At 49.7% G+C, this 27,381-nt stretch overlaps 5 pseudogenes; all 5 read right to left on the reverse strand.

The window, feature by feature from the left end:
- Positions 1-633: 633 nt before the first annotated feature.
- On the reverse strand, positions 634-750 carry LOC141152796 (U2 spliceosomal RNA; annotated as a pseudogene).
- A 663-nt stretch (positions 751-1,413) lies between these two features.
- Positions 1,414-1,514, reverse strand: LOC141152801 (U2 spliceosomal RNA; annotated as a pseudogene).
- A 641-nt stretch (positions 1,515-2,155) lies between these two features.
- On the reverse strand, positions 2,156-2,254 carry LOC141152770 (U2 spliceosomal RNA; annotated as a pseudogene).
- A 655-nt stretch (positions 2,255-2,909) lies between these two features.
- On the reverse strand, positions 2,910-3,021 carry LOC141152775 (U2 spliceosomal RNA; annotated as a pseudogene).
- A 22,472-nt stretch (positions 3,022-25,493) lies between these two features.
- Positions 25,494-25,699, reverse strand: LOC141152769 (U2 spliceosomal RNA; annotated as a pseudogene).
- Positions 25,700-27,381: the final 1,682 nt, after the last annotated feature.

The raw sequence follows: 27,381 nt of genomic DNA on the forward strand, positions 1-27,381 counted from the left end.
ACTCACCTATCCCTCATGTTCCACCTCTGCTCTTTTCATTCTCTATGAGCTGTAGTAGATAGCAGAACCCAGCACTCACTCATCCCTCATGTTCTACCTATGCTCTTTTCATTTTCTATGGGGTTGTAGGAGATAGCAGAGCCCAGCACTCACCTATCCCACCTGATCTACCTCTGCTCTTTTCATTCTCTATGGGGCTGTAGGAGATAGGAGAGCCCAGCACTCACCTATCCCTCATGTTCCAACTCTGCTCTTTTCATTCTCTATGAGCTGTAGTAGATAGCAGAGCCCAGCACTCACCTATCCCTCATGTTCTACATCTGCTCATTTCATTCTCTATGAGCTGTAGTAGATAGCAGAGCCCAGCACTCACCTATCCCTCATGTTCTACATCTGCTCATTTCATTCTCTATGGGGCTGTAGGAGATAGCAGAGCCCAGCACTCGCCTATCCCTCATGTTCTACATCTGATCATTTCATTCTCTATGGCGCTGTAGGAGATAGCAGAGCCCAGCACTCACCTATCCCTCATGTTCTACCTCTGCTCCATTCATCCTTTATGGGGTTGTAGGAGATAGCAGAGCCCGGCACTCACCTATCCCTTATATCCTACCTCTGCTCCTTTCATTCTCTATGGGGTTGTAGGAGATAGCAGAGCCCAGCATTCGTCTATCCCACCTGTTCTATAGGGTATTAAACTCATAAGAAAAGATACTACACTTGATTTTAGCCAAAAGGCCAAGAAGCGATTACCTGAATTGGTTTTGGCCTATGTCTGCACCATGGCCCCAAGAAGGCACCCATTGTAAGGATAGGGACAAAGACTCCCCTTAGGAAGACATGTTGTTCATCAATAGACACCTTAAAACCCACAACTATACTGCTTGTTGCAGATACACCCCACACATTTTTAATCTCCATAAGTCCATCTATTTTCACACATTCTGCCCCCCCAATATTCCACGCGCCTCTAGACTGGGAGGGGGGTAGAGAGCATAACTAATTAATGAACAAACGAGCAGCAATCCCCCCCTACTTCCCAGTCTGTAGGCTCCCTACAGACTGAAGCTGACTGCTGCAGCACTGCCAGATAAAAGCCAGGAGCCCATTATGACATGCGCAATGTTTGTTCCATTTTTCCATTCATGCATTATTCCATTGTCCCAGTGTTCCATTGCCCTCTAACAAAGGGACAATGGAATAATGCAAGAATGGAACAGACATTGTACGTGTCATTATGGAATCCTGGGTGTTATCTAGCTGTGCTGCAGCAGCCAGCTTCAGTCTGTAGGGAGCCTACAGACTGGGAAGCAGGGGGGACCGCTGCTCATTTGTTCAATAATTAGTTACCCTCTCTACCCCGCACCCTTCACGGTCTTGAGGCGCATGGTACATTAGGGGAGAGAGGAGAGGAGAATGTGTGAAAATAGGTGGACGTATAGGGGACGTATCAGGTATTACACTGATAAGAAAAGATACTACACTTGATCTTAGCCAAAAGGCTGAGAAGCTATTATCTGAATTGGTTTTGGCCTATGGCTGCACCCTGGCCCCTAGAATGCACCCATTGTAAGGACAGGAACAAAGACTCCCCTTAGGAAGACATGTTGTTCATCAATAGACACCTTAAAAACCACAACTATACTGCTTGTTGCAGATGCAACCCACACGTTTTTAATCTGCATGAGTCCACCTATTTTCACACATTCTGCCCCTCCCCCAATGTCCCATGCACCTCAAAACTGGGTGGGGGGGGGAGAGGATAACTAATTAATGAACAGACTAGCAACGGTCCCCCTTGCATCCCAGTCTGTGGGCTCTCTACAGACTGAAGTTGGCTGCTGCAGCACTGCCAGATAAGAGCCAGGAGCCCATTATGACATGTACAATGTCTGTTCCATTCTTTCATTCTTGTTCCATTGCCCCCTAACAATGGGAAAATGGAATAATGCAAGAATGGAACAGACATTGCACATGTCCTAATGAGCTCCTGTCTTTTATCCAGGTGCGCTGCAGCAGCAAGCTTCAGTCTGTAGGGAGCCTACAGACTGGGAAGCAGGGGGGACCGCTGCTCATTTGTTTAATAATTAGTTAATCTCTCTACACCCCACCCTTCCCGGTCTTGAGGCGCTTGGGACATTAGGGGGGAGAGGAGAATGAGTGAAAATAGGTGGACGTATAGGGCACGTATCAGGTATTAAACTGATAAGAAAATATACTACACTTAATCTTAGCCAAAAGGCCGAGAAGTGATTACCTGAATTTGTTTTGGCCTACGGCTGCACCCTGGCCCCAAGAAGGCACCCATTGTAGGGATAGGGACAAAGACTCCCCTTAGGAAGACATGTTGTTCATCAATAGACACCTTAAAACTCACAACAATACTATTTGTTGCAGATGCACCCCACACATTTTTAATCTGCATAAGTCCACCTATTTTCACATTATCCCCCCCCCCCCAATGTCCCACGCACCTCAGGATCGGGAGAGGGGGGTAGAGATGGTAACTAATTAATGAACAAACGTGCAGCGGTCCCACCTGCTTCCCAGTCAGTAGGCTCCCTACAGACTGAAGCTGGCTGCTGCAGTGCAGCATTGCCCGATAAAAGCCAGGAGCCCATTATGACACGTGCAATGTCTGTTCCATTCTTGCATTATTCCATTTTCCCATTGTTCCATTGCCGCCTAATAATAGGACAATGGAATAGAGCAAGAATGAAAGAATGGAACAGACATTGCACGTGTCATAATGGGCTCCTGGCTTTTATCGGGCAATGCTGCAGCAGCCAGCTTCAGTCTTTAGGGAGCCTACAGACTGGGAAGCAGGGGGGACTGCTGCATGTTTGATCAATAATTAGTTACCCTCTTTGCCCCGCACCCTTCCCGGTCTTGAGGCGCTTGGGACATTAAGGGGGAGAGGAGAATGTGTGAAAATTGGTGGACGTATAGGGGACGTATCAGGTATTAAACTGATAAAAAAAGATACTACACTTAATCTTAGCCAAAAGGCCGAGAAGCGATTACCTGAATTGGTTTTGGCCTATGGCTGCACCCTGGCCCCAAGAAGGCACCCATTGTAGGGATAGGGACAAAGACTCCACTTAGGAAGACATGTTCATCAATAGACACCTTAAAACCCACAACTATACTACTCGTTTCAGATGCACCCCACATGTTTTTAATCTGCATAAGTCCACCTTTTTCATACATTCTCCCCCCTCCAATGTCCCATGCACCTCAAGACTGGGGGGGGGGGAGTGCTAGAGAGGATATCTAATTAATGAACAAACAAGCAGCCGTCCCCCCTGCTTCCCAGTCTGTATTCTCCTTACAGACTAAAGCTGGCTGCTGCAACAAGAAATCCCAAAGGCATATTGCCTTATAGCACACAACATTGCCTTATTGCCTTATAGCACACAACATATCTATGTACTCCATTCATAGAGTGGCATTTATGTTCTGTGTCTTTAAATGCACCCTATGTTATGTTGCTACCCACATTCTGTGCGCGTGCGTGTGGCGCGACCTTGCCCCGTTCAGCTGCGCCCGGCGTCTTCCCTTCTGTGATTATGCAGCCTCTTGCTGCGTACTCCCAGAAGTGACTGCCGTGTTGCAGCTGCGGGACCTGCTCGTTCCACTGCGCATGCGCCGTATTATGGATGTTATTGGCTGCTTGACGGTCACGTGGTGCACCACCTGACCTCCCACCTGATGTATTTTAAGGTCCTGTCTCCACACTACCATACCTTCCCTTGAGAAAGCCGATCAGTTTACACGCGAAACGCGCGTTGGGAAGCGGCTTTTCCCTTCTATTTGTTGATATACTGGCCTAGGGTAAGCATTGCTGCTTGTCATCCTCCTCTACTGTGTTTTTTTCTATATGCCCCAATGGGGGGTTCCTTTTTTCTCTTGTTTACTGGACTTTTATGGCTGACATATTTATTAGTGTCTGACTTTAATTGAATACTGCCATAATCCACAGTCTATTTGCAGGGCTCTACTCTGTGGAGTCTTACTGCCACAGTGAGGGATCTAGGGGATTCATGGGTGCAAGCTATATTTATTGATGTATGACTACCATTTTGGCATGTATCCCTCTGTAATCCCCATCCCCCCCTAGTACTGCCAGTATTCGCTGCTATTGATCCTAGCCCTCTTGCACATGTCTTTTTATTATGTGTCTTGTTTTGTCTCATATTCTGTGTCAATAAAATTTATACATTTTTTATCTTTAAACAAAAGCTCCATTCTCTCTTTTTGTGGTATAAAGCTGGCTGCTGCAGCACTGACAGATAAAAGCCAGGAGCCCAATATGACAAGTGCAATGTCTGTTCCATTCTTCTATTCTTGCATTGTTGCATGTTTCCATTGTCCCATTGTTACATTTCCCCGTAACAATGGGACAGGGGAATAATGCAAGAATGGAAGAATGGAACAGACATTGCACATGTCCTAATGAGCTCCTGTCTTTTATCCAAGTGCGCTGCAGCAGCCAGCTTCAGTCTGTAGGGAGCCTACAGACTGGGAAGCAGTGGGGACTGCTGCTCTTTTGTTCAATAATTAGTTACCCTCTCTACCCCCACCCTTCCCGGTCTTGAGGCTCGTGGGACATTAGGGGGGAGAGGAGAGGAAAATGTGTGAAAATAGGTGGACGTATAGGGGACGTATCCGGTATTAAACTGGTAAGAAAAGATGCGATTATCTGAATTGGTTTTGGACTATGGCTGCACCCTGGCCCCAAGAAGGCACCCGTTGTAGGGAGAGGGACAAAGATTCCCCTTAGGAAGACATGTTGTTCTTCAATAGACATCTTAAAACCCACAACTATATTGCTTGTTGCAGATGCACCCCACAAGTTTTTAATCTGTATAAGTAAGCCTATTTTAACACATCCCCCCCCCCCCCCAATGTCCCATGCACCTCAAGACTGGGGGGCTAGAGAGGATAACTAATTAATGAACAAACGAGCAGCGGTCCCCCCTGCTTCCCAGTCTGTAGGCTCCCTACAGACTGAAGCTGGCTGCTGCAGCATTGCCAGATAAAAGCCAGGAGCCCATTATGACATGTGCAATGTCTGTTCCATTCTTCCATTCTTGCATTATTCCATTGTCCCATTGTTCCATTGCCCCTTAACAATGGGACAATGGAATAATGGAAGAATGGAACAGACTTTGCACGTGTCATAATGGGCTCCTGACTTTTACTCCTGGCTTTTATCTAGCTGTGCGGCAGCAGCCAGCTTTAGTTATGAGCGAGCATGCTCGCTCATGCTCGGTGCTCGCCCCAGCATCTCCCCGAGTATTTCCGGGGTTGCTCGGCGGGAGCTCGGGTCTCCTCCCTGCATGTTTGGCGCTCTTTACAGTGCCAATGAACATGCAGTGATTGCCTGCCATTCACTGTAGTGCAGTAGCCATGTTGGATTGGCTGGCCACACAGCGTCATCAGGTCTATATCAGACCTTGCGCTGCCATGCTCGTCACAGTCACTCCGGAATCAGACAGTGTAGAGAGAGGTGCTGCTGAGCTGGCGAGAGATTTGCTTGTTTCTAGTTAGTGTAGGTATACCAAACTATATTAGAGACACATATCCATCTCAACAAACAGTCCTTCTGAGGACTAATCCATCTGCAAAGATATTAGGCAGGCAGTGTATATAGGCAGGCAGGCTGGGTATATAGCAGACTGCAGTGCACATAGCACAAGAGGCTCCAATCCAGTTATGTCTGCTGCTGTTAGATATTTCTAGACATAGGCCCAGGTCTCAGGGGCCAGGAATACTTTTCTTTGGATCTTAATCCTCATTATTTGCTTAAAAATCAATCCAGAGAACACCGTTGTTCTGCGCCATTTGCTTGTTGGCACTGCAGAATACAGCGAGGTCCTTTCCATATTACAGAGCTAAAAATCCAGCTATTTAAAACTGTGGTTTGTCCGTCACACAGATCACATATAATTGCGCTGAAAATACTGCCATTTCTGGCATCCATTAAAAATTTGTTTCAGTGTGTCAGTGAAGCAATTGACATGAGTTTGCTGTTCAAAATAGTTACCTACAAGCCAGGTATTGAAAACTGTGTTTTCTCCGTCACACGGATCACATATACGTTTTCAGAAAATACTGCCATTTCTGACCTCCATTAAAAATTTGTTTCAGTGTGTCAGTGAAGTAATTGACACCAGTTTGCGGTTCAAAATTGATACCTACAGGCCAGGTATTTGAAACTGTGGTTTGTCCGTCACACGGATCACATATACGTTTTCAGAAAATACTGCCATTTCTGACTTCCATAAAAAATTTGATTCAATGTGTCAGTGAAGTAATTGACACCAGTTTGCTGTTCAAAATATTTACCTACAGGCCAGGTATTTAAAACTGTGGTTTGACCGTCACACAGATCACATATAAGTTCGCTCCAAATTCAGTGATTTGTAGTGAGCGTGGAAGATATTGTCCTCCATTTAAAATGGACAAGACAACTGATCCCATACTTGGACACTCCGAAGAGCTGTTCACTTTTCCATTTATAGATTCGGGCCTCTCGCCCGGTCCACTTGAAGCGGAGCAAGAGGAGATCGCATGTAGCGATGCCCAAATATTTGAGCAGCCACGGTCACACGAACGCGACGGTGGGAAAGTGTCCCAAGAAGTGGACGATGATGAGACACAATTGCCAGAAAGTCAGGAGGAGGACCACAGTGCAGAAGTGGAAGACGAGGTGGTGGATGATATAGTAACTGACCCAACCTGACAGGAGGACATGCAGAGCGAGGAGAGCAGCACACAGAGGGAGGGAGGCAGAGCACCCCAACAGGCAGGAAGAAGCAGTGTGGTGGCCGCAGAAAGAAGGCAGGCAACCGTTCCCCGTAACACCAACACAAAGGAAGTTGCCAGTACAACTGTTAGGTCTTCCCGTGTCTGGTATTTTTTAAAGACTCTGCCGATAACCCCAAAAAGGCTATTTGCACCACCTGCCAGGCCAGCATCAGCAGGGGTGGCGAAACAACCAGGCTGACCACCACCAGCATGATAAGGCTCATGGCAGCAAAGCACCCGACTTTGTGGGCCGAACCCCAGGGCCCAGGAACAGTGTCTGCGGGTGGCAGCACTGCTTCTTCCACTGTTGTGCATGCAAGCCAATCCCCTGTCCATGGTGCATGCGAAGATGCCTCCTGCCCTGCACCTGTCATTGCACACTCTCAAGTAGCAGCATCAAGAAACACATCCACGTCCTTGTCCCAGCGCATCGTTCAGCTGTCCATACCCCAGTCCTTGGGACACAAGCGTAAATACGCAGCCAACGCCCAACAAGCCACACTACTAAATTCCCACATTTCGCGACTGCTTGCGCTAGAAATGTTGCCTTTTAGGCTTGTGGAGACCGAAGCATTCCGCAACCTGATGGCGGCGGCCATTCCTCGGTACTCGGTCGCCAGCCGCCACTATTTTTCCCGGTGTGCCATCTCCGCATTACACAAGCACGTGTCCCAAAACATTAGCTGTGCCCTCAACAACGCAGTTACCGGGAAAGTCCACCTAATCACGGACACGTTGACAAGTGCTTGTGGGCAGGGCTGGTACATCTCGCTGACGGCACACTGGGTTAACATAGTGGAAGCCAGGACCCAGTCGGACCTTGGAATGGAACATGTCCTTCCGACGCCAAGGATCGCAGTCCCTAGGTTAATCAGGGTTGCCCCCACAGTCTACTGCTCCTGCAACTCATGCTCCTCAGCCTCCTCCTCTTCAGCCTCCATCTCCGAAATGACCACATCAGTCACAAGCTGGAAGCACTGCTGCACAGCCTCAGCCAAGCGGCAACAGACTGTGTTGAAGCTAATATGCTTAGGTGACAAACCGCATAATGCTGAAGAGCTGTGGACAGCTCTGAAAGAGCAGGCAGATCTGTGGCTCACACCGCTGAACCTACAGCCAGGCATGGTCGTGTGTGACAATGGCCGGAACCTGGTGGCTGCTCTGAGGCGAGGCGAGCTCACACACGTACCATGCCTGGCCCATGTGCTTAACCTCGTGGTTCAGCGATTTCTCAAATCCTACCCAGAGCTACTGGATCTGCTTGTCAAAGTACGCCGCCTGTGTGCCCATTTTAGAAAGTTAACTACAGCTTCTGCTGCCCTTGCCGTGTTTCAGCAGCGCTTGCAGCTTCCAGCTCACCGACTGATCTGTGATGTCCCCACGCGTTGGAACTCTACACTGCAGATGTTGGGAAGGATTTGTGAGCAGAAGAGGGCAGTTGTTGAGTACCAGCATCAACAAGGCCGTCAGTATTCAGTTCAGACTCCACACATAAGATCTCAGAAGTGGACATGGATGTCAGACATCTGTACCATCCTCCAAAACTTTGAGGACTCCACCAAGATGGTGAGCGGTGATGATGCCATAATTAGCATCACCATCCCGCTTCTCTGTCTTCTGAAATGCTCTCTGCTCATGATCAAAGAGCATGCATTGCAGGCGGAGCACGATGAGATGGAGAAAGGAACCATACAGGGTGATTACACACAGCCAAGCCTCATCTCATCCCAATGTGAATTGGGTGACAATGAGGAAGAGGAGGAGGAAGAACAGGAGCTAGTTTCAAGCGCTATAGACGGTACTACCTGCACAACTGTCATACCGTCTGTTCAGCGTGGATGGTCTAAGAACAGAGAGGAGGAGGAGGAGAGCATGGTCACTCATCCTCCTGGTGAGGACACGGAAGTCTTGCCTGTTTGCAGTCTGGTATGCATGGCTGAGTTTATGTTATGCTGCCTTTCCCATGACCCTAGCGTTCTCATAATTTTGGGTGACAGTCATTACTGGTTGGTGACACTTCTAGACCCACGCTACAAGGAGAACTTTATATCTCTTATTCCTGAGTCGGACAGGTCTACAAAAATGGGGCAGTACCAGAAGGCCCTTGTTGCGGAACTATTAAAAAAATTCCCATTTGAATACGCTGGCAGCAGAAGTCATAGTTCGTTGGACAACCAAGGAGTACAGACGTGGGAGACACAAATGCAATCCAGCAGAGGCAGGGGAACACTGTCAAAGTTCTGGGAGAATTTTCTCAGTCCCCCCCATCGCACAGGCCCTGAGGCGCGTGGCACTCTCACAAGGAGTGCAAAGTTTGGTAAGATGCTGAGGGAGTACCTTGCTGACCATACCAAGATCCTCCGTAATTCCTCTGTGCCTTAGAATTATTGGGTATCCAAGTCCAAGGTGGATACGTGGAATAAACTGGCTCTCTACGCCTTGGAGGTCCTGGCCTGCCCTGCCGCCAGCGTTTTATCAGAGCGGGTTTTTAGTGCCGCTGGTGGAATTATAACTGATAAGTGCATCCGCCTGTCAACTGAAAATGCTGACAGGCTGACTCTTATAAAAATGAACAAGGGCTGGATTGGGCCGGACTTCTCAACACCACCGAATGATAGCAGCGTAACATAAACTCAAATCCAGTGTCTTTTCTTGGGAGGTGTATTCCCATGCACCTCTTCACACCCACACATGGGTATACGCTTCCTGATTTTGTCTATTTGCTCTTGTCCTCCTCCTTCTCCTCATCCTCCACCACCATATCACCAGAGTGACCGTGGTCCATGATGCAACACCACCATCATTTTTTTAAAGGGTGTTTATGATGACTGTAAAACCCCACAGGGGTAAATGTTTGTCAACCCATACACTTAGTGCATGGGCATTACAAGTATAAGAGACCCGCTCCTTTCTAATGGGAACATTTTTTTATGAGGCCCTCTAAGTCTCTTCCAAAGGGCATTGGAGTGCCTCCCAATTTTTGGCAGCCCTTGCATTCACTGCATAGGCCAACACTATGGGAGACCCTCTCCTTTCTAATGGTAATTTGTGGTTACTGTGGCCCTGGTCTATGTGTCTTAAATTCTTAGTGGGGTTTTTCCTAAAATTGGTCAGCCGTTGGACTCACTGCATACCCTATAACTGTATAGCAGACCCTCTCCTTTCTAATGGAAACATGTCGTACTTGTTACTGTGGCCCTGCTCTATGTGTCTTTAAATTCTTAGTGGGGTTTTTCCCAAATTTTGGCAGCACTTACAGTCACAGCATGGGCATTACCACTATAGGAGACTCTCTCCTTTATAATGGGAACATTTTTTTTACTGAGACCCTCCTCTATGTCTCGTCAAAGGGGTATTCGCCCTTGCATACACAATAACAGTATAGGAGACCCACTCGTTAATAATGGGAACAACAAAGCATAGCCGGCTGATGGCTCTCTAACAATAGCGAGGGCTGACTGCTGGCCTTTTAAGAATAGTAAGGGCCGCCTGATGGCCCTATAAAAATAGGCTTTGTAACTTTCAGAGTCCCTCCATCATAGATGAAACAGGATGTGTCTGATGATGTGTCACACACCACATTGCCAGATAAGGTTGTAAAATGTTAAAATAACATTTCCCCGTGAATGCATTTGTCTTAAAAATTAACGTAAAAAAAAAAAACAGTAGAATCTTTCTTTAGTATAAAAAACAGAGTCGCCAATGTAACCTCAATGTAATCACATTGTTCAGCTCATGCACCTCCTCCATCTCCGAATTGACCACATCAGTCACAATCTGAAAGCACTGCAGCACTGCCTTGGCTAAGCGGCAACAGGCTGTGCTGAAGATAACATGCTTAATGCTTAGGTGACAAACTGCCCAGCACTGCAGAGTTGTTGAAAGCTGTAACACAGCAGCCTGATCTGTGGCTCTCACCGCTGAACATACAGCAAGGCATGGTCGTGTGTGACAATGGGCGGAACCTGGTGACGGAGAAATAACAGTCGGAGTAGATTCGATTTCCCTCTATGCCAGTCCTTTCACCGAGCTAAAGAATATGGCGGTGGTGAAATACAACTCTCAGCAAAAAAAGCTGTGGACTGGCTCCGTACTGTCCCTGGCCACATTCACCTGTCCACGTGTTTATGGTTAGGTGGTCCTTCCCAGTAAGTGCACTGGGGAGGGCATGAGTAATGTTGTGGGACCCGTGCTTGTGGAAGATGGAGACGATACCGGGAGAAATAGTGGTGGCTGGGGACAAAGTATGGACACCCGTCCACCGCCCGCATTATGTTGTGAAAAGCTTCCGCCTCCACGAGCCTAAAAGGCCACATTTCAAGTTAAAGCAGCCTTTGAGGACTTCCTGGGAGAAATGAAAGCTGGAGTAGATATGGTTCGCCAAGTCCTTTCACCAAGCTAAAGAATATGGCTGTGGTGAAATACAACTCAACAAAAAAAGGTGTGGACTGGCTGCGTACCATCCCTGGCCACATTCACTTGACCACGTGTTTGTGGTTAGGCGGCCCATCCCAGTAAGTGCACTGGGGAGGGCACGGGTAATGTTTTGGGACCCGTGCTTGTGGAAGGCAGAGACGATACCGGGAGAAATAGTGGCGGCTGGGGACCGAGTATGGACACCTGCTGGGCAGAGACACCGATCCCCTCACCGCTGCGGTCCCGGTCCAGCGTCCTCCGGCTCCCCTCCTGCATCTGCAAGGGGTGCGTGCACCGCGCGCAGTTCCCCGGGCACTGTACTTAGGGCGTGTGCACGCTCCCTCCCTCTTAAAACGGCGGCGCGTGCCGTCCTAAAGAGTCCCTGGCCAATGGTCGAAGGACTGCCCTCATAAGGCACCTCTTCCAAAATGGAGGTGCATGTGCAAGATTGTTGTTTGTGTGCTAACACTTTCCTCAGTCCTCAGGTTCCAGTGCCCGCCTGCCTGTCTATCAGCCGTGCCTGCCAGTCTGTCTATCAGCCGTGTCCGCCAGCCTGTCTGTCAGCCGTGCCCGCCTGCTTGTCTACCCGCAGCACCTGCCTGTCTACCAGCCGTGCTCATCTGCTGTGCCTGTCGGCTTCGGCCATCTGTCCTGTGGGAGTCGCCTGCTCTCACACAAGGTCGGTCCCAGAGTGGCACCTGGTTCACCTTCCTGGTCCCTCCTTGGTTCACAGAGTCGACTAAGCCGCCGTGTGGCCAGGTTCGGTCCGGGTAGGCACTTAGTTACACCCCTCTGGTCCCTCCTTGTATCACAGCACAGAGGCTCCACCACCCGGATCCGTAAGTTTCCACAGGCCATGAAATCCGTTGGCTACCAGGCTCCTTTGCTCTCAGACCTGTACCAAGAGGTCTCTCACCAGAGATCCCAACAGGATACTATCCTGTCCTATCTGCGGACAGTCAACTCCTGCCTGGACGCGCTGTCCACCCCGACTGTGTCCGACTCTAACCAAGCGGCACCTGCTCTGGCGGCACCTAAACCCAGTGGCGCTGTGGTATCCAGCTTAGGACCCCGGCTTTCTGCGCCTCCACCTTTTGGTGGTGACCCTGCCCTATGTCGGTCTTCATAAATACTGTCCATTGTTTGAATCAGAAATTCGTATAACTTGGTCTTCATAAATCAGTGCACGCTGCACTTTGAGCTCCTGGCACACCAGTTCACCTCCGACTGGGCCAACGTGGCATTCTCACCTCACCGGAGAGGCGTTGGCGTGGCTTAACCCTCTGTGGCTTAACCCGCCGACCTCCAGGCCTTCCTCGCGGCTTTCTGGAAGGTGTTCGATGAGCGTTTCCGCACCCTCGCATCTGAACTTGCCTGGAACAATGAGGTTCTGGTGTCCACTTTTTGGGAGGACCTTTCCGGACGGATCAAGGATGAGCTAGCTGGTCGTGACATATGTCCCCCTCTTGACGACCTGGCGTCATTAGCTACGCGGATCGACATCCGTTTTCAGGAGGGTTCTAAGGAGGAGACCCGTGAGAGAAGACCCCTGCGCCTCGCACCAACCTTCCAAAGGCCAGTCTCGCAACCTGCATCCCCTCCAGTGTCTTCTCCAGAGTCTATGCAAATAGACCAAGTTAAGATGGTTAAGTCTCGCCAGGAGGTCCGCCGCGCCGAGGGGAGTTGCTTCTACTGTACAGAGCATCTTATCCGCTCCTGTCCGGTGAGACCGGGAAACTCCAGTGTCTAGGGTCGCTCGGAGAGGTTGTCCTAGGCAAAAGTTCTTCCTCTCTGCACTTGACTCTGTCCGTTTTGGTTACGAGTAGTGAGACCCACTTCTTTGAGACTGCCTATCTGGATTCCGGAGCCGCTGGGAACCTTATTCAACAGGCCGTTGTGGAGCGATATCAGATTCCTACCATACTTCTGGATGATCCTTTAGCGGTTTCCTCTGTGGATGGAAAGCTTCTCTCTGAGACTGTCTTCTTTGTCATTGAGACTGTAACCCCTCAGGTGGGAATGCTACATTCGGAGAGGATCTCCTTTTACGTACTGTCCGGTCTCTCTCATCCCCTTTTGCTTGGCCTGCTTTGGTTACAGAGACATGAGCCCGTCCTGAATTGGAGCTCGGGTGAGGTGCTCCGTTGGGGTCAGGAATGTCATAAGTTCTGTCTGGTTCCGGTTCGTCCTGCTCGACCTCCGTCTACTCCAGCTAACCTACCTGGCCTGCCGACACCCTACTGGTCATATGCGGACGTCTTTGATAAACAGGAGGCAGAGACACTACCACCTCATAGGCCGTATGATTGCCCCATCAACCTAATACCTGGTGCTTCACCTCCTCTAGAGCGAATCTGAGTACATAGAAGAGAATCTTGCTAGGGGATTTATCCAGAAATCCACCTCTCTGGCTGGAGCAGGTTCATGTATTGACTATAGAGGCCTAAACCAGATCACCATCAAAAATAAGTACCCCCTTCCTCTCATCTCGGAGCTGTTTGACCTCATAAAAGGCGCGAAGATCTTCACTAAGCTCAATCTTCATGGGGCATACAATCTGGTCCGGATTCGCCAGGGAGACGAGTGGAAGACAGCATTCAACACTTAGGATGATCACTACGAGTACCACGTGATGCCCTTCAGTCTCTGTAATACTTCAGCCGTCTTCCAGGAGTTAGTTAACGACATCTTCCGACATCTCCTGTATTCCTGCGTGGTGGTGTACCTGGACGACATCTTGGTGTTCTCCCCTGATCTGCCCTCTCACCGGAGGGATGTTCGTCAGGTACTGCTAAGGCTCCGGAAAAATCGCCTGTATGCAAAGTACGAGAAATGCCTCTTTGAGCAGACCTCCCTACCATTTTTGGGGTATATCATCTCTGAGGCCGGACTGCGGATGGATCCCGAGAAGGTGTCTGCCGTCTTAAAGTGGCCCCAACCTGAGGGGTTGAAGGTTATTCAGCGGTTTCTGGGATTCGCTAACTATTACCGCCTCTTCATTCCTCATTTCTCCTCCCGGACTGCTCCCATCTCTGCTCTCACCCGTAAAGGAGCAAATCCCAAGGAATGGACTTCTGAGGCGGAAAGTGCCTTTGTCTCTCTTAAACAAGCCTTCTCCTCCACTCCAGTGCTACATCGTCCAGATTGCAATAAACAGTTCTTCCTGGAGGGTGATACCTCTTCCTCCGGGACCGGAGCAGTGCTCACCCAGAAATCCTCGTCCGGGCGAATGGTGACCTGCAGCTTCTTCTCCAAACTCTTTTCTCGGTCCGAGCGCAATTACTCCATAGGATATCGAGAATTGCTGGCCATCAAATTAGCACTGGAGGAGTGTCGCTACTTGCTTGAGGGGGCTCTGCACTCGGTGGTCATCTACACTGACCATAAAAACCTCGCTTACTTGCAGACCGCCCAAAGACTAAACCCGCGTCAGGCCAGAAAGTCTTTGTTCTTTGCTTGTTTTAGTTTCACTCTCCATTATCGCCTGGCAGACAAGAATATTAAAGCTTACACTCTATCCCGCTCTTTCCTGTCTACCGACCAAGAGGAGGAGCCTCTACACATCTTTGACCCCTCCAGAATAATGACTGTTGCTCCATTTGACTTGTCTCATCTACCTCCTGGTAAGACCTTTGTAGCGGCTCAGGATCTGAAGAGGGTCTTACTCTGGGGTCATTCGTCCAAACTGGCTGGTCATGCCAGCTGTTAGAACCTTGCTGTTAGGTTTTTTTTCCCTTTGCTGGTCACATGACCTTGTTGGCCTATTTAATCCTGCTCCGCCCTTCTGGCTTTGCTGGACTTTATTGTATATCTACTTTCTGGCTAGCCTGTGCTCTGTATCTAACTCTGTTAGTTTGCTTGGTCTTCGGACCTCTATGTTCTATCTATTTTGTTTGTTCGTCTGTCTGCTACTATTTCTGTTAGGAGGTGTCCCATATTCCTCCCAGTCCTTAGTACTTGTAGGGATTCCCTCCCCACATCTATAGGTCTTCGTACAGACTAGATTAGGACTTTAGCAGGTCTGATCGCAGGATCAGGTTCCCTGTTACATCGTAGGGATTCAGCTGAGTCTTATAGTAGGGACAGATCTCCTCTCTTTCCTTAGCTTTGGTAGCAGAACATAACAGTAAGTCCAGCCAGCAAATTCTCTAAGGAAAGATTTTTCTGTTCCATCATGGTGTCGGTTCAGGATTTGGCTCATCGCCTGCAGGGACTCTCTCTGGAGGTGGCCGAGCTCCGTCAGCACGTGAGTAACTGTCCTGGAGCACATTTCTTGGAGCCTAAGGTATGTTTGCCGGATTTATTTTTTGGTGAACACCGAGAATTTTTTTCATTTAAAAATGCTTGCTTATTGTATTTTCGTTTGAGACCCAAGTCCTCTGGGGATGAATCCCAGCGCGTAGGGTTCATAATGTCACTTTTGCGCAAAGAGCCTCAGGAGTGGGCCTTTTCTTTGCAACCTAGTGATTCATGCTTCAGATCAGTGGATAGTTTTTTTTCTGCTTTGGGACTATTATATGATGATCCTGACCGTGTCGCATCAGCTGAGACTGAGTTGAGACGTCTAAAACAAGGATCGGGTAATGTGGAAAAATATTGTACACATTTTCGTCGTTGGTCCACTCAAACAGGGTGGAACGATTCTGCTCTGAAAAGTCTATTTCTTGCTGGGCTCAGTGAAAGGGTTAAAGACCTGCTAATTGCTTATCCTACACCTGAAGATTTGCAACAGGCTATGCAATTAGCTATACGGGTGGATAGAAGACTGCGTGCTAGGGTTAATGAGAGCAAATCCTCTGCTATGTCAGTTTCTGGTTATGATAATGTGTGTACTAACAGTGGTGAACCGATGGAGATTGGATCGGTGGCACCTCGCTCTCAAGAAAAAGACCGTCGTTTTTCAGAAGGCTTGTGCTTCTATTGCGGAAAATCTGGTCATTTGATTAAAGGCTGTGAGCTTCGTATGAAGAAAGAAAAAAAAATGGTCAGTCACGCCCGTATTGCCTGTTTAAATTCCAAGGGTGTATTTTTAGCTGCTTCCACGATTGCTCAGGAAAAATTAATGGAATTTCGGGTGTTTGTTGATTGCGGGTCTACACTGAATGTAATTGATGGGGGATTCGTGGAAAAACTCAATTTAAAACCTGAACCTTTATCATCCCCCATTGCTGTGGTTTCTGTGGATGGCTCCCCTTTGAAGAATATTACTCTCAAGGTCAGTGAATTTCCTCTCACTATTAATGGTGTTCACCATGAGAAATTGGATTTGGTAGTGTTGAATAACTTGCCTTCTCCAGTAATATTGGGATTGCCCTGGTTAAAATTTCACAATCCTGTACTGGATTGGTCTACCAGTGAAATTAAATCCTGGAGCCATAAATGTTATGACAAGTGTTGTAACGGGCGTATTGCAGCTTTGGATAGGGGAGAATTGCCTGTTCCTATTCAGGATTTTTGGAGAGTTTTTTCTGAGAAGGAATCGCAGGTTTTGCCTCCCCATAGAGACTATGATTGTTCTATTGAATTTGTCCCTGGAGCGACTCTTCCTAAAAGTCGTTTATTTAACCTTACTATTCCTGAGAGGAAGGCTTTGGAGGAATACATACAGACAAGTTTGGCCGCCGGTCACATTAGGCCCTCTAAGTCTCCTGTGGCGGTTGGATTTTTTTTTGTAAAAAAAAAGGACGGCGGTTTACGTCCTTGTCTGGATTTTCGTGAGATTAACAAAATTACGGTACGCAATCCTTACCCACTGCCATTGATTCCTGATCTGTTTAACCAGTTATTGGGGGCCAAGTGGTTCTCTAAAATTGACCTTAAGGGGGCATACAATCTGTTGCGCATGAAGGAGGGTGATGAATGGAAGACTGCTTTTAACACTCCTGTGGGTCATTTTGAGAATCTGGTTATGCCTTTTGGTCTTACTAATGCTCCTGCATTTTTTCAGAATCTGATTAATGACATCCTTAGACCTTTGATCGGTAAAAATGTGGTTGTGTATTTGGATGACATTCTGATTTATTCGCCAGATCTGGAGTCTCATTGGCGGAGCGTGCGTGAGGTATTACAGTTATTAATGGACAATTCGCTTTTTGCTAAGCTGGAGAAATGTGAGTTCGCTGTACAGAGAATTAGTTTTTTGGGCTACATTATCTCCAGCAAAGGTTTTGAGATGGATCCGGTTAAGGTTCAGGCTGTGCAGGAATGGCCTAGGCCTATTGGTTTGAAATCAATACAGAGGTTTTTGGGTTTCGCCAATTACTACAGAAAATTCATAAAAAATTTTTCTATTATTGTCAAACCTCTGACTGATCTCACCAGGAAAGGTGCTGATGCGGTTCAGTGGTCTTCTGAGGCCATTGAAGCTTTTGTGTATCTCAAGGAGAGGTTCACCTCTGCTCCCATCCTTATGCAGCCTGATGTTACTAAGCCGTTTTTGGTTGAGGTTGATGCTTCCTCTGTGGGGGTTGGCGCAGTATTGTCTCAGGATAACGGGGATGGATTACATCCCTGTGCCTTTTTTTCAAAAAAATTTTCGGAGACTGAACTGAATTACGATATTGGTAATCGGGAATTATTGGCTATTAAACTCGCATTTGAACACTGGCGCCACTTCTTGGAAGGTGCGGAATTTCCCGTTCAGGTTCTTACGGATCATAAAAATCTGATATATCTTGATGCTGCCAAGCGCCTGAATGCCCGTCAGGCTAGGTGGGCACTGTTTTTCTCGCGGTTTAATTTCTCCGTTACTTACATCCCTGGTACTAAGAATGTTAAGGCGGATGCCTTGTCTCGCAGTTTTTCTCCCATAGTCGGTGCTGAGAAAGAGGAAAACATTCTACAAGAAGGTGTTGTGATAGCTGCTTTAGACTCCGTTTTGGAAGATGAGATTCTTAAAGCTCAGGAGAATGCCCCATCTAACACTCCTCATGGGAGGTTGTTTGTGCCTGGGACCTTTAGGAGAGATTTGTTTGTTGAGTGTCACGAATCTCGATTGGCAGGTCATCCCGGAATCTCTGAGACCAAGAGACTGGTGGGTCGCAGTTTTTGGTGGCCTGGATGGCAGAAGGAAGTCATTAAGTGGGTGCGCCAATGTACTATATGTGCTAGATCTAAGTCCTCACATACTCCTGCTGCGGGGTTGCTTTGTCCTTTGGAGGTCCCCAGTGCTCCTTGGACACATTTGGCTATGGACTTTATAACTGACCTTCCCCCCTCTGAGGGTTTTACTGTCATCTGGGTGGTCGTGGACCGTTTTAGCAAGATGTGTCACTTGGTTCCCTTCGTCAAACTGCCCTGCGCTAAAACTCTCGCTAAGGCCTTTGTCAAGGAAATTGTCAGACTTCATGGCGTTCCTACTGACATTGTTTCTGATAGGGGTCCTCAGTTCGTGGCTCGTTTTTGGCGTGCCTTTTGTGACAGGTTGGGAATTCATTTGTCGTTTTCGTCCGGATATCATCCTGAATCTAATGGCCAGACAGAAAGGAAAAACCAGGATGTTGAGCAGTTCTTGCGTTGTTTTGTGGCAGACAATCAAGAGGGGTGGTCTGAGTTTCTGCCACTTGCCGAATTTGCTCTGAACAATCATACATCTTCTTCTGCTGGTTGTTCGCCTTTTTTTTGTTGTTCTGGGAGACATCCGTCGTTTGGGTCGTTCTCCAAGTTGGGATCTGCCGTGCCTGAGGAGGAGAATTTTTCCGGTGATTTGGAAAGAGTTTGGACGGATGTGCGTGGTAATCTTCAGGAGGCCAACAGAAAATCTAAAGACTACTTTGATAGGAAACGACAGGAGGTTTTGTTCGCTGTTGGTGACATGGTTTGGTTGTCCTCTAGGAATCTGCGGTTGAGGATTCCTTCTAAGAAATTGGGTCCCAAGTTTGTAGGGCCCTTTAAGGTGCTTCAGGTTGTCAACCAATCTGCTGTTAGGTTGGAGGTTCCTACCTCCTGGAGAATTAATCCGGTCTTTCATGTCTCTCTGTTAAAAAAAGCTGTTGTGTCGGATGGTGACGCCTCTGCCTCTGTTCCTCCGGTGGTGGAGGACGGGGAATATGAAATTTCTCGCATCCTTGACTCTAGACGGTATAGAGGTAGTTTGCAGTATCTTGTGGCCTGGAAAGGTTTCGGACCCGAGGATAACTCTTGGGTGAGGTCAGATGATGTTTCCGCGTCCAGACTTATCAGAGCGTTTCACAGGAGATTTCCTGATAAGCCTGGTCCTAGGGGATCCGGAGGATCCTCTTAGAAGGGGGGGGTACTGTTAGAACCTTGCTGTTAGGTTTTTTTTCCTTTGCTGGTCACATGACCTTGTTGGCCTATTTAATCCTGCTCTGCCCTTCTGGCTTTGCTGGACTTCATTGTATATCTACTTTCTAGCTAGCCTGTGCTCTGTATCTAACTCTGTTAGTTTGCTTGGTCTACGGACCTCTATGTTCTATCTATTTTGTTTGTTCGTCTGTCTGCTACTATTTCTGTTAGGAGGTGTCCCATATTCCTCCCAGTCCTTAGTACTTGTAGGGATTCCCTCCCCACATCTATAGGTCTTCGTACAGACTAGATTAGGACTTTAGCAGGTCTGATCGCAGGATCAGGTTCCCTGTTACATCGTAGGGATTCAGCTGAGTCTTATAGTAGGGACAGATCTCCTCTCTTTCCTTAGCTTTGGTAGCAGAACATAACACCAGCTAGAGGAAGACGCATCTGCTCATTGCCCGACATTATTGGTGGCCCACCCTGCGCAAGGATGTTGTGGATTTTGTCGCGGCTTGTTCCTGTGCCCGTAACAAGATACCTAGGCACCTTCCAGCTGGTCATCTTCTTCATCTCCCCGTGCCTTCTGCTCCTTGGCAACACATTGCTATGGACTTCATCACTGATCTTCTGGTATCTGTCGGTTCTACCGTCATATGGGGGGTCGCTGACCGCTTCTCCAAGATGGCTCACTTCATTCCTTTGCCTGGTCTTCCATCCGGACCTGTGCTGGCTAAGGACTTCATCCGTCACATCTTTCGTCTCCACGGCTTACCCCTCCACATTGTCTCGGACAGAGGAGTTCAGTTCACTTCTCGCTTCTGGAGAGCCACGTGCAAGCTGCTGGATGTCACTTTGGACTTTTCTTCGGCCTCTCATCCTCAGTCCAATGGTCAGGTGGAACGTATTAATCAGATTCTTACCAGTTTTCTTCGGCACTTTGTCAATGCTCACCATAGCGATTGGGTAGAACTTCTGCCTTGGGCCGAGTTTTCTTATAACAACTATGTGAGTGAGTCCTCTGCTAAGTCTCCTTTTTTTGTGGTTTACGGTGGACACGTCTGAATTCCGTTTCCCGTCTCTTCTTCTGCGGACAATCCTGCCGCGGAGTCTCTCGTCAGTGACTTTTCGGTGATTTGGGAAGACACTAGAACTGCGTTTCTTCAGTCCTCCGAGCGGATGAAGAAGCATGCTGATAAGAGACGTCTGGATCAACCTATATTTCGTCTGGGAGACAAGGTCTGGCTTTCCTCCAAATATGTCCATCTCAAGATACCATCATGCAAGTTGGGCCCACGGTTCATTGGTCCTTTCGAGATTTTAAACCAAATAAATCCAGTGGCGTAAAAGTTGAAACTCCCTGCCTCCTTACTGATTCCCAATTCCTTTGGGGGGGGGGGTACTGTAGCAACGGCATCTCTGCCTCCTGCCGGGCAGAGACGCCGATCCCCTCACGGCCGTGGTCACGGTCTGGCGTCCTCTGGCTCCCCTCCTGCGACCGCCCGGGGTGCGCGCACCGCGCGCAGTTCCCCGAGCACTGTACTTAGAGCTTGCGTGCATGCGCTCCCTCCCTCTTAAAGGGGCCGCACGCTTGAGGACTGCCCTTATATAAGGCACCTCCTCCAAAATGGAGGTGCCTGTGCAAGATTGTTGTTTGTGTGCTAACACGCTCTCAATCCTCAGGTTCTAGTGTCCGCCAGCCTGTCTATCAGCAGTGCCCGCCTGCCTGTCTATCAGCCGTGCCCGCCGGCTTGTCTACCCGCAACACCTGCTTGTCTCCAGCCGTGCTCATCTGCTGTGCCTGTCGGCCTCGGCCATCAGTCCCGTGGGAGTCACCTGCTCTCACACACGGTCGGTCCCAGAGTGGCACCTGGTTCAACTTCCCGGTCCCTCCTTGGTTCACAGAGTCGACTAAGCCGCTGTGTGGCCAGGGTCGGTCCGGGTAGGCACTTAGTTACGCCCCTCTGGTCCCTCTTCGTATCACAGCATCAGAGGTTCCACCACCCGGATCCGTAACAAGTGATTACCTGAATTGGTTTTGGCCTATATCTGCATCCTGGCCCCAAGAAGGCACCCATTGTAAGGATAGGGACAAAGACTACCCTTAGGAAGAAATGTTGTTCATCAATAGACACCTTAAAACCCACAACTATACTGCTTGTTGCAGATGCACCCCACACCTTTTTAATCTGTATAAGTCCACCTATTTTCACACATTCTCCCCCACACCCAATGTCCCACGCGTCTCAAGAACGGGGGCGGGTAGAGAGGATAACTAATTAATGAACAAACAAGCAGCGGCCCCCCTGCTTCCCAGTCTGTAGGCTCCCTACAGACTGAAACTGGCTGCTGCAGCAGAGCTAGAAAAAAGCCAGGAGCCCATTATGACACGTCCCATGTCTGTTCCATTCTTCCATTCTTGCATTATTCCATTGTCCCATTGTTCCGTTGCCCCTTGACAATGGAACAATAGAATAATGCAAGAATGGAAGAATGAAACAGACATTGCACATGTTATAATGTGCTCCTGGCCTTTATCTAGCTGTGCTGCAGAAGCCAGCTTCAGTCTGTAGGGAGCCTACAGACTGGGAAGCAGGGGGGACAGCTGCTCTTTAGTTCAATAATTAGTTACCCTCTCTACCCCCCACCCTTTCCTGTCTTGAGGCGCGTGGGACATTGGGGGGAGAGGAGAATGTGTGAAAATGTAACATCCCTGGCGGCGTGCTGGCATAGCTTACCACCTCCCACCATGCAAGACCACCATCTTACCTACCAGTCCTGGCTTCACACTTTGCTCCAGTATCTGCTGTGTGCATGTCTCTTGTCTGATTGCTTAAGGCGGCGGTGCGGTTACTGTCTGATTCTTATAGTTACTGTGTGCGCACTCCTAATGCGTCCCCAGCCTATTGTTGTGAGTCACTGGATACTTAAACCCCCTCCACCCAGTAGGAGGGGCCTGAGCAACAGTGTGTTCTGTGCAACTTAGTTGCCAGGTCCTGTCTTGTATCTTGTCTGTTTCCGCCACCCTGGGGGCTGAGTACCCAGGCCTGTTACATGTATCTGTGACTTCTAGTCTGTTCCGCCACCCTGGGGGCTGTTTACCCAGGCCCGTTACCTGTATCTGTGACTTCTAGTCTGTTTCCGCCACCCTGGGGGCTGAGTTCCCAGGCTCGTTCCTGTATCTTGTTCTTGGCTCAGTTCCTGTCTGGACAGTGTCCTAACCCGTTACTTGTTTGTCTCTATGTTTGTTTCTTCCCTTTTCCTGCAGTGTCTGAATCTGCAACTAACTCCAATTCGTTGTCTCTGTACTTCTGTTTGTGAGTTTAGTGTCCACTCGCTACTTCATTGTAAGTACCTTGTGTGTGTCTGCTTTGCTTGTCTGCCGCATCTGCGGATTTTGCTCTGCTCTGCTTGTATACCGCACCTGCGGTTTTGCTCTGCTCTGCTTGTGTACCGCACCTGTGGGTGTTGCTCTGCTTTGCTTGTCTACCGCACCTGTGGTTTTGCTCTGCTCTGCTGGTCTACGGCACCTGCGGGTTTTGCTCTGCTTTGCGTGTCTACTGCACTTGCGGATTTTGCTCTGCTCTGCTTGTCTACCGCACCTGCGGGTTTTGCTCTGCTCTGCTTGTCTACCACATCTGTGGTTTTGCGCTGCTCTGCTTGTCTACCGCACCTGCGGGTTTTGCTCTGCTTTGCTAGTCTACCGCACCTGCTGGTTTTGCTCTGCTCTGCTTGTCTACCCCACTGGCGGGTTTTGCTCTGCTCTGCTTGTCTACTGCACCTGCGCGTTTTGCTCTGCTCTGCTTGTCTACCGCACGTGAGGGTTTTGCTCTGCTCTGCTTCTCTACCGCACCTGTGGGTTTTGCTCTGCTCTGCTTGTCTACCGCACCTGCGGGTTTTGCTCTGCTCTGCTTGTCTACTGCACCTGTGGGTTTTGCTCTGCTCTACTTGTCTACCGCACCTGCGGGTTTTGCTCTGCTCTGCTTGTCTACCGCACTTGCAGGTTTTGCTCTGCTCTGCTTGTCTACCGCACCTGTCAGTTTTGCTCTGCTCTGCTTGTCTACCGCACATGCGGGTTTTGCTCTGCTCTACTTGTCTACCACACCTTGGGGTTTTGCTCTGCTCTGCTTGTCTACTGCACCTGTGGGTTGGTTATACTCTGCTTGTCTACCGCACCTGCGGGTTTTGCTCTGCTCTACTTGTCTACCGCACTTGCAGGTTTTGCTCTGCTCTGCTTGTCTACCGCACCTGTCAGTTTTGCTCTGCTCTGCTTGTCTACCGCACATGTGGTTTTTGCTCTGCTCAGCTTGTCTACCGCACCTTGGAGTTTTGCTCTGCTCTGCTTGTCTACTGCACCTGCGGGTTTGTTATACTCTGCTTGTCTACCGCACCTGCGGGTTTTGCTCTGCTCTGCTTGTCTACCGCACTTGCAGGTTTTGCTCTGCTCTGCTTGTCTACCGTACCTGTCAGTGTTGCTCTGCTCTGCTTGTCTACCCCACATGCGGGTTTTGCTCTGCTCTGCTTGTCTACCGCACCTTGGGGTTTTGCTCTGCTCTGCTTGTCTACTGCACCTGCGGGTTTGTTATACTCTGCTTGTCTACCGCACCTGCGGGTTTTGCTCTGCTCTGCTTGTCTACCGCACTTGCAGGTTTTGCTCTGCTCTGCTTGTCTACCGCACCTGTCAGTTTTGCTCTGCTCTGCTTGTCTACCGCACATGCGGGTTTTGCTCTGCTCTGCTTGTCTACCGCACCTTGGGGTTTTGCTCTGCTCTGCTTGTCTACTGCACCTGCGGGTTTTGTTATACTATGCTTGTCTACCGCACCTGCGGGTTTTGCTCTGCTCTGCTTGTCTACCGCACCTGCGGGTTTTGCTCTTCTCTACTCGTTTATCGCACCTGTGGGTTTTGCTCTGCTCTGCTTGTCTACTGCACCTATGGCTCTGTTCCTGTATTCCAGTCTGTACTGGTCCCTATCCTGCCTGCTTTCCTAACTGCCAGTACCCACCTGTCTGCATACCAGCCGTGCCTGCCAGTACTCACCTGTCTGCATACTAGCCATGCCTGCCAGTACCCACTTGTCAGTATGCCAGCCTAACTTGCCTGTTCCTGCATTCCCCGGTGTGGGTCAACATCTGTGACCGGGGTCTGACCTGGAGTAGCACCTGGTCCCTCTGCTCGGTTCCTCCCTGGTTCACGGAGTCGACTGAGCCGCCGTGCGACCTTGGTCGGACTGAGTTGATACTTAGTCACGCCCCTCCAGGCACTCCTCGGTTCATGGTCCAGTGGGATCACTAACCACGCTCATGCCAGTCAGTCCGTGCGTGTGCGTAACAGAAAATAGGTGGATGTATAGGGGACATATATGAGGTATTAAAGACATATATGAGGTATTAAAGTGATAAGAAAAGACTACACTTGATCTTAACCAAAAGGCCGGGAAGTGATTACCTGAATTGGTTTTGGCCTATGGCTGTACCCTGGCCCCAAGAAGGCACCCATTGTAGGGACAGGGACAAAGACTCCCCTTAGGAAGACATGTTGTTCATCAATAAACACCTTAAAACCCACAACTATACTGCTTGTTGCAGATGCAACCCACACGTTTTTAATATGCATAAGTCCACCTATTTTCACACATCCCCCCCCCCAATGTCCCACGTGCCTCAAGACCGGGATGGGGGGTTAGAGAGGATAAGTAATGAATGAACAAATGAGCAGCGGTCCATCCTACTTACTAGTCTGTAGGCTCCCTACAGACCGAAGCTGGCTGCTGCAGCACTGCCAGATAAAAGCCAGGAGCCCATTATGACACGTGCAATGTCTGTTCCATTCTTCTATTCTTGCATTGTTGCATTGTTCTATTGTCTCATTGTTCCATTGCCCCCTAGCAATGGGACAATGGAATAATGCATGAATGGAAGAATGGAACAGACATTGCACGTGTCATAATGGGCTCCTAGCTTGTAACTAGCTGTGCTGCAGCAGCCAGCTTCAGTCTGTAGGGAGCCTACAGACTGGGAAGCAGGGGGGACCGCTGCTAGTTTGTTCAATAATTAGTTACCCTTTCTACCCCTCACCGTTAACGGTCTTGAGGCGCGTGGGACATTAGAGGGAAGAGGAGAGGAGAATGTGAGAATAAAGGTGGATGTATAGGAGACGTATCAGGAATTAAACTGATAAGAAAAGATACTACACTTGATCATAGCCAAAAGGCCGAGAAGCGATTACCTGAATTGGTTTTGGCCTATGGCTGCAACCTGGCCCCAAGAAGGCACCCATTGTAGGGATAGGGACAAAGACCCCTCTTAGGAAGACATGTTCTTCATCAATAGACACCTTAAAACCCACAACTATACTGCTTGTTGCAGATGCACCCCACACGTTTTTAATCTGCATAAGTGTAGCATCGGCGTCTCTGCCCCCTGCCAGGCATAGATGCCGTCCCCCTTACCGTCGCGGTCCTGCTCCGGTGTTACGGGTCCGGGTGGTGGAACCTCTGTGCCGCGGTGCAAGGAAGGACCCAGAGGGGCGTGACTAAGTATCAACCCGAACCGACCCTGGTCGGACGGCGGCTAACGACTCCGTGACCAGGGAGGATCCGGGCAGAGGGACCAGGTGCTACTCTGGGGATGACCTTGTAAGAGAGCAGGTGGCTCCCATGGGTCAGATGGCTGGGGCTGACCGGTATGATGGATGGACACAGCAAGCAGGCAGAAGTCTCTGGTTAGCTGACAGGTGGTCACGGTACGTGACAGCAGAGCAAGCAGGTGGTCACGGCGGAGCCTCCAGGTAGGCAAGCAGGTAACAGACGGGTGCTCCCAGGTGAGCGGGCTGACGAACGCAGCAGGTAACAGGCGGGTGCTCCCAGGTGAGCGGGCTGACAGGCCAGGCAGGTAACAGGCAGGTAACATGTGAGCGCTCCCAGGTGAACGGACTGACGGGCACAGCAGGTAACAGGCGGGTGCTCCCAGGTGAGCGGGCTGTCAGACAAGGCAGGTAACAGGAAGGTGACAGGTGAGCGCTCCAGGTGAGCGGGCTGGCAGGCTCGGCAGGTAACGGGCAGATAACAGGCTGGCAGGCAGGACGAGGAGTCAGGCTAGCAGCGGAACCTGAGGGCTGAAGCAGAGATAAGTAACTGTGCAACAACTTTGCTCGGGCACCTCCATTTTGGAGGAGGTGCCTTATATATGGGAGGTCCTCCGGCTATTGGCCGGGGACTCCTTAGGGCGGCGTGTGCGGCCCCTTTAAGAGAGAGGGAGCATGCGTGCGCGCGCCCTAAGCACAGTGCCCGGGAAGGAACGCGCGCCGGCCGCTGCAGGAAGAGGAGCGCAGGAGGACGCCGCGCGGGGATTGGGGAGGTGAGAGGGGCGGCGTCTCTGCCTGGCAGGAGGCAGAGACGCTGATGCTACATCCGGCGTCTTCTGGCCTCCCTGCAGTGCTGCTGGTGCACGCAGCTTCCCTGGCTCTGTGCTTAGGGCACGTGCGCTCCCTCCTTCTTAAAGGGGCCATGCACGCCGTCCTAAAAAGTCCCCGGCCGGAGGACTTTCCCTATTTAAGGCACCTCCTCCAATATGGAGCTGCCCGTGCCAGGTTGTTGCTCTGTGATACTTACTTTGCTTCAGCCCTCAAGTCCTCTGCAAGTCAGTCTTGTCCGCCAGTCTGATCTTCAGTCCCGTCCGCAGTCTGTTCTTCAGTCCAGTCCGCCAGTCTGACTACTTTCCAGCCCGACAGTCTGATCTTCAGTCCAGTCCGCCAGTCTGTCTATGGGCTCTGCCCGCCTGCTTACCTGGAAGCACCTGCCTGTTACCTGCCATGCCTGCCAGCCTGCTTACCTGGAAGCACCTGCCTGTTACCTGCCGTTACAGCCGGCCTGCTTACCTGGAAGCACCTGCCTGTTACCTGCTGTG

Source organism: Phyllobates terribilis, unplaced genomic scaffold (assembly GCF_046119375.1).
Source record: "Phyllobates terribilis strain yellow unplaced genomic scaffold, ASM4611937v1 Scaffold_6__1_contigs__length_29720123, whole genome shotgun sequence".
Lineage (NCBI taxonomy): Eukaryota > Metazoa > Chordata > Amphibia > Anura > Dendrobatidae > Phyllobates > Phyllobates terribilis.